This window comes from Acyrthosiphon pisum, chromosome A1 (genome assembly GCF_005508785.2).
Source record: "Acyrthosiphon pisum isolate AL4f chromosome A1, pea_aphid_22Mar2018_4r6ur, whole genome shotgun sequence".
NCBI lineage: Eukaryota > Metazoa > Arthropoda > Insecta > Hemiptera > Aphididae > Acyrthosiphon > Acyrthosiphon pisum.
Window position 1 is genome coordinate 51,798,708 of NC_042494.1, and position 6,541 is coordinate 51,805,248.

Here is a 6,541-nt window from a genome sequence, read left to right on the forward strand (position 1 = left end):
TGGTACAGGGTTACCCCGCGAAATGTTTTTCCACTTCTCCGCTCATCTAAACTTGGAATATTTATAACTCTTAAACTACTAGTCCCGAATTTGATTTTCATGTATCAAAATACTAATAAAAATATTCTGCTTTGGAATATAAAATTAAAACCCAATGTTGCCATTCAAAAAAGTAAAAAACTTAAAAAATTATAAGGATAAAAAATATTTAAAAATAAATTTTTTTAAGAAAAACGTTGTTTTATAAGTGACTTGAAACTATGTAAAAAAATATTTTCAAAAAAATTTACACTTTGAAATAATGAGTGTTCAATGATAAAAGAATCACCCGGTATATATTATAATAATTGGACTATTTTTAAAAATTATTAATTTTGATAGATTATTATTAAAAACTAAAATTTTTAAATCCCTTAGACCCGATTTCTTGCAAACCCATTATCTCGGATCTATATTATCCTTAATCTTTAGTACACACAGTTAAATAACTCAAAAACTACTCGTCCATATTTTAATTATGATACGTCAATATTTTTAGGAAAATTATCCGCAAAATATTTGAGAGTACAGAAGAGGGGCTCTCATTTGAAAAACAGAAGTTTGTATCTTCACAGGACACCCCTTAAGTAGCTACTAAAAATCTCAAGAATTTAAAAATATGGTATTTAACTGTTTAAAACATACAAAAATCTGATTTTAAATAACTGCATTATTGAAAAAAAAATAGGGTGAGCATGCTTGTTAAATCACTCTGCATATAAATATTTTTAAGCGTTAAAAATAGTTTCACAGATAGTGCGTGTAATATTATATATCCAGCAATATATAGTGTTCTGCGCTGTAATAACAAAATATATCGTTCAAACACGACGTTATGTTTATAATAACTATTATCTCTATTCAAAGGAAGATCATTGATCACTATTTCTTATTATTGTTATTATTATTACCTATATACTTTCGATGGGGAACATTTCACTTTAATACTCAATTTTATTAAACGTAGTATTTGTAAAAATGATCCATTTAGTTTTTGGTCTCTATTTTGTGAGTTTAAAATAATTATTTTTACTTGAATACCATAAGTAAATTGCATAATGTTATTATGTATTAAAATATACGTTACTGTATTAATAAGCATCAATAAATACGTAAACAGGCGTGAATATGACATTTATATTTGAAAAATAAAAAGTAATTGATAAATAATAATAAGTTTTCATTATCAGAAATAAAAACTATAATCATTATATCAATTAAAATTCGCAGTTATTATAGACAGTGAATTCTGCATTTCCACCTAATGTGGGTGGCACCGGTTAATATAATAATATGGGCATCCGCATAATATGGGTAAAATGGACTGGTCCCAACGTGTCCAAAATACCTACTATAATGATGGTAAAAATCATCTGCATCGTTTCTCGCGTGTTTTTAGTATTTTTATCAAGAAAATTGTATGTTTAATTGTATGTATTTAATTTTTATTTAATTACATATAATAATTTAAGGATGATATTATTCAGTCGTGATTTAGTATAGGCAGTTATAATTTCGCCTTATCCACTCCGTGCAAAGCCGCAAAGATAATTATTTATCAGAATAATGTTTATTTTCAGTAGATATTATAATAATATATCCTGTCCTAAGAAAAGTACACTACGAACATTAGCCGGAATTAGTTGATTTTAATGACTATAATGGGTTAGAAATAACAAAAATAATTATAAAACCATCGACTGTTAAAGCTAAGACTTTTAATTCTAAAATATGTACAAGGTTTGAAATTCACTTAAACTTAGACTTTTCTAAATACGAACCATTAAATAAAAACGTTTATCGAGTTTAATGATCACTTTTTTTCCTAAGTCCTATTCTATACTTAACTGTAAAAATTATTCTTGTATTTTTTCAATTTTTTACAATATATTAAATATTAAAATCCAAGTATTTAGATTTGAGACATTTAACTATGTGTGGACACTGGCCCCAGAGGTGAGCTTTGCAGACTACAGCTCCCCCATGCTTAAAATGTATAAACTATCCAACATTTAAAACAATTAGCTTGTAAAAATTCAAAAATATTAGATAATTTAATTAATCTAAATTTTTGTAATTTATTGTGTCATCTTGATACATCTGATAATATCAAGTTATCCCCACATTTATTTATTTTTGATTTAAAGTTTAAGTTTCGACAACATTTGGATTTTTGCAACTAAAATAACTTTTTTTTTCAAACAATATTAGTCAATTTTTAACAATTACTTACTTAAATCATCATTTTCGATAAACAAATACACAATTTCATTTTCGTATAAAATATATTTAATTTACCTACCTTTTATTGTAAGTACATATTTTAAATGTTCAAATTGTTTTTGTTGTTCTTCTATAGCCGATGACAAAAATGTCTTCTTTTGTTAAAAAGATTAAACATGTACTACAATTACAAAAGATAATAATTTATAATTTATAATTAAAGCAATTAAAAAAAAATCCTTAGAAATAAAGGCTGACACACCGTCTACACTCAGAATCAATTTTTGTATGATGCAATGATTTATCATTGAATTTAAATCTAACACAATATACACATCAAAACCTACTATACAGCAGAGCGACTTCTCCAGTTTTTTTTAAAAACATTTCTTTTAAAAATTACCAAAGTCACTACTCCCTGTAATCTTGTAATTTTATGATGTTTCTTAAAAAATACAAGCACCTGGGTGGCTGAGTAATGAGATAGCATCATAAATTCATAAATGTATGTGGCATAATGAATATTAATATTAAATAGGTATTGGCGTATTGTAGCCATATACGTATAGAATACATAGTTGTGGTGATATTTTTTATAAAATTGTTAGTATAGCTTCTTTGATTTTCTGAAGATAAATAATTCGTGTCATAAATTAAAATGTAATCAAAATAATAATTAATAATCATATTACATATTATTATGTTAGTACCACAATTAAGTTTTAAGATATAAATTTGTTGTTAAAATAAAAACCTTTTATTTATGAGTTAACTTTCATAATAATACAAACAATCTATAAACTGTAATAATTGAATTATATGAAATTTATGAAATTTAAGGAATTATAATGCTATAAACCTTATTTTATAGGTGATAGTAAGATTAATGCGAATTACAAGTTAAGTAGGTGTTCTCGTTTTCCCAAGTTTATGGTTAAACCTGTAATTATATACGTGTACCTACCTATTATTTCGTTATTTCTTAAAAAGCGTTTTGCACGTACCAGTTACATAATAATATATTATAATATTAAACTCGTATTATATATTATAGGTATAAATGTATAATTTATAATAGTGGCAAGCACATTAGGTGATTAATCGGCTAGCGTATAAGCCACATAATACTTCGATTATGTTAGAAAAAAATTAACAATTAAACTTTAACAGCTGTCTATTTATTTAACTTTATGGTCTTAACAATAAGGCTCGACTATTATATATTATGTCATATGTGAAACATTTAATGTAGGTACGTGTTAAAGTTTTATTTCTTTTGAAAGTAAAGATTTTGTACTACGGCAGTACATTGTAAAACAGTTTTTATGGAAGCTGATGTAAATATTAAATAATCGTGACCAAACAAAGAGTAAAATGTGCCCACCGTTTTTTGGATTGAAATATATTTTTAAAATAAAACCTAACCTAACCTAACCAATTCGTACTTAGCCACCTTGGTAAGTAAATTTTTCTACACTTGTAGATTATTTTCTAAAATCGCCAAAATCTTATACATTACTATATCAAATTTTATAATTTTTATAGTTTACAATCACCTGCTTATAAAAAACGTAAAGTTACAATTTATTGCGCACATTTTATTATCCTCATGCCCATTACGTGCAGCTGTATAGGCTGGTATCATTTTATATTAATTAAAAGTACCTATTTATAATTTCATAATTCATAAGTTCATAATTTGTCTGAAACGTCAACTTTGTTATGTATAATATGCCCTAAAATAGATGTATATAATATAATATTATGTATATTTTCGAAAGCAATATTTTAATTTTAATCTGGTGAGTTTTGATGAATATTAGGCGTTCCGTATGGCCGCCAAACCGCCCCGACATCCCGTTATTCCTAGAATCCGATGTTCTAACTTCTAATCAAACATTTTATAGGTAATTTTTTAACTTCTGACCGCTGGTTATTCGTTTTGTAAACAGTTGTTGTACATATTTACATAAAGATGTTGTTACTGCGTATTATAATCATGGATGAATACGTTCCTATAATCAACGTCAGAGATATTATGTAAAATACCTGCCTGTCCTAAAAAAATATCAATTATGAACGAAAAGGAAATAAGCGATTTATAATTTTATACTTACATTGTTCCGTGACTTGACCAGAGGTGGAAGTAATTCTCGCTAAATCGAACTTCACTTCAACACCTATACGAATTTGTCACTATAGACACGATACGGTAACGTGTCATAACTATGAAAGTTAGTACCTAACGACTAACACGCGAATGTATAGGTAATAATAAATCGGTGACCTACATTTCACCTTGGAAAATAAATTTGACAATAATTTAAAAAAATATTGAAACATTTTGAATTATGTGGTCAAATCGTCTAATGTTCGTTTCGATAGGGCAATCAAAATATTATTATTCAATATTCATTGAGGAATTTTCATACGAAAATCAACGTGCAGGCTGTCAATATGTATTAGATATTTAGATAACACAAAAAATAATAACATGTCCGCGGCAGTTGTTGAATTCGATTAACGTTTTCCACTACAATAGTAATTACGAATTTCCAACAACATAAATTACTTTTTCTGGTACAACCTTGAGTTTCCGAGATAAGAAAATGTAATTTAATTTGATCAAAACAATCGTTTTATTTTCCTCCGTGAAACGTCCCAATAAAATATGTGTTGTATACCGTCCAGTATACCACTTAATAATATGTATCAAAATAATGATAATCATCGGGATAACCACGGGCTTATCAGCCGACAATTATAATATGCCAATGTTAATATCTTGACGGCGACAGTTTATAATAATGGACCTCCCAATCAATAAAGATACATAATATAAATATATAATAATATATTATTATACCTACGCAGTCGCTGACACCGAAAACACATATTTCATTGATTTTGTATAGGTACGGTCTGTTAAAATTTTAAAATATAATAGTAATATATTACAATATCACATGACGTGCAATGCTTTGGAAAACCTTGAACCGCATCAGTGTCAATTCAATTCCGACGCTATTTTCTCCGCTTTTCACTTTGATCGAACACGCGGCGCACGCAACAGAATATTATGCTCTCCCGCCGGAATCATAAAACCTTATGGATAATATTGTATTATCCAAGCATAAAACCACAGAATATATAACAAAGTAGATGAGATAAGTCGATAACAATAATAGTAAATCTACTCAAAACCGAAATACCAATAATTGTTTACCGTACATTTCGTGGAAAGCAAAAATTGTTACGTAGGTCACGCCGACGTATTGTTGCGAAGCGCACGCGCAATAAATATGCGTACAGATACGATACTTACAATATAGTATTATATAGGTACCATAAAGATATAATAATAATATGGTATATTACATTATGTTATTTTATACCGTTCACGCGGTCATTTCTATTATTTCTCTGTAGTCTTGATTCGGCCATTATTTAATATCGTGCGCCGCTGTCATCGGATTGTCTCCTTTTTCCTCTTCTCTGTTTATTGTCGTCGAAATGAAAACGTAACATTTGTCGGCAAAACGTCCGGGTCCCCCGGACAGGGCGGCACCGGTACATACGGTGTATAAATCACCTTAAGACGAAAAAAAAACCAACATAATAGCATAAGGTTACGTAACAACGTTCATGTTATTATTATACACGTATTCAACACACTATATAATATAACTCCGTACTATATACACACACACACACTGCACGCGCACACTATAAATGCGTGCCTTTTGTCCGCAACATCACCGGGGTCGCAATAAATCTCGACCCCGACCGAGGGACACGCACCATTTCTAGCGGTTTTCGTTCTCCCGGTTTTCGACCCAAAATATTATGATCGATTGAAGAAGGAGCGTATATACACATACAATAATAATAATAATATGAATATGAATATGAATATGAATAGAAATAATAAGTAGGTATATAATAATATAATATATGTATAGGTGGCGTAGATACTGCAGGAGACGGCGGTCAGAGACGTCGTCAGACACGTCCCTCGGTCTACATGAATTTCATCGTTCCGTGACAAGACGTTTAGTGGTCCATGAACGCGATGACGATACGGCAGCGGTGGAGGCGGGGGGAGGGAAATTAGAGGTGCCCTTGTGCTAATGACTGTGGCAGTGCTTGCGCGCGCGCGAGGGGGTCGGCGACGCTCCTCGGTTTTAACCCTTCCGCCGTCTTCAGACGGTGTTTTTCATCTTGTTATTATTATTTATATATATATATATTTTTTTTTATGCAATGGCCTTGGAATATT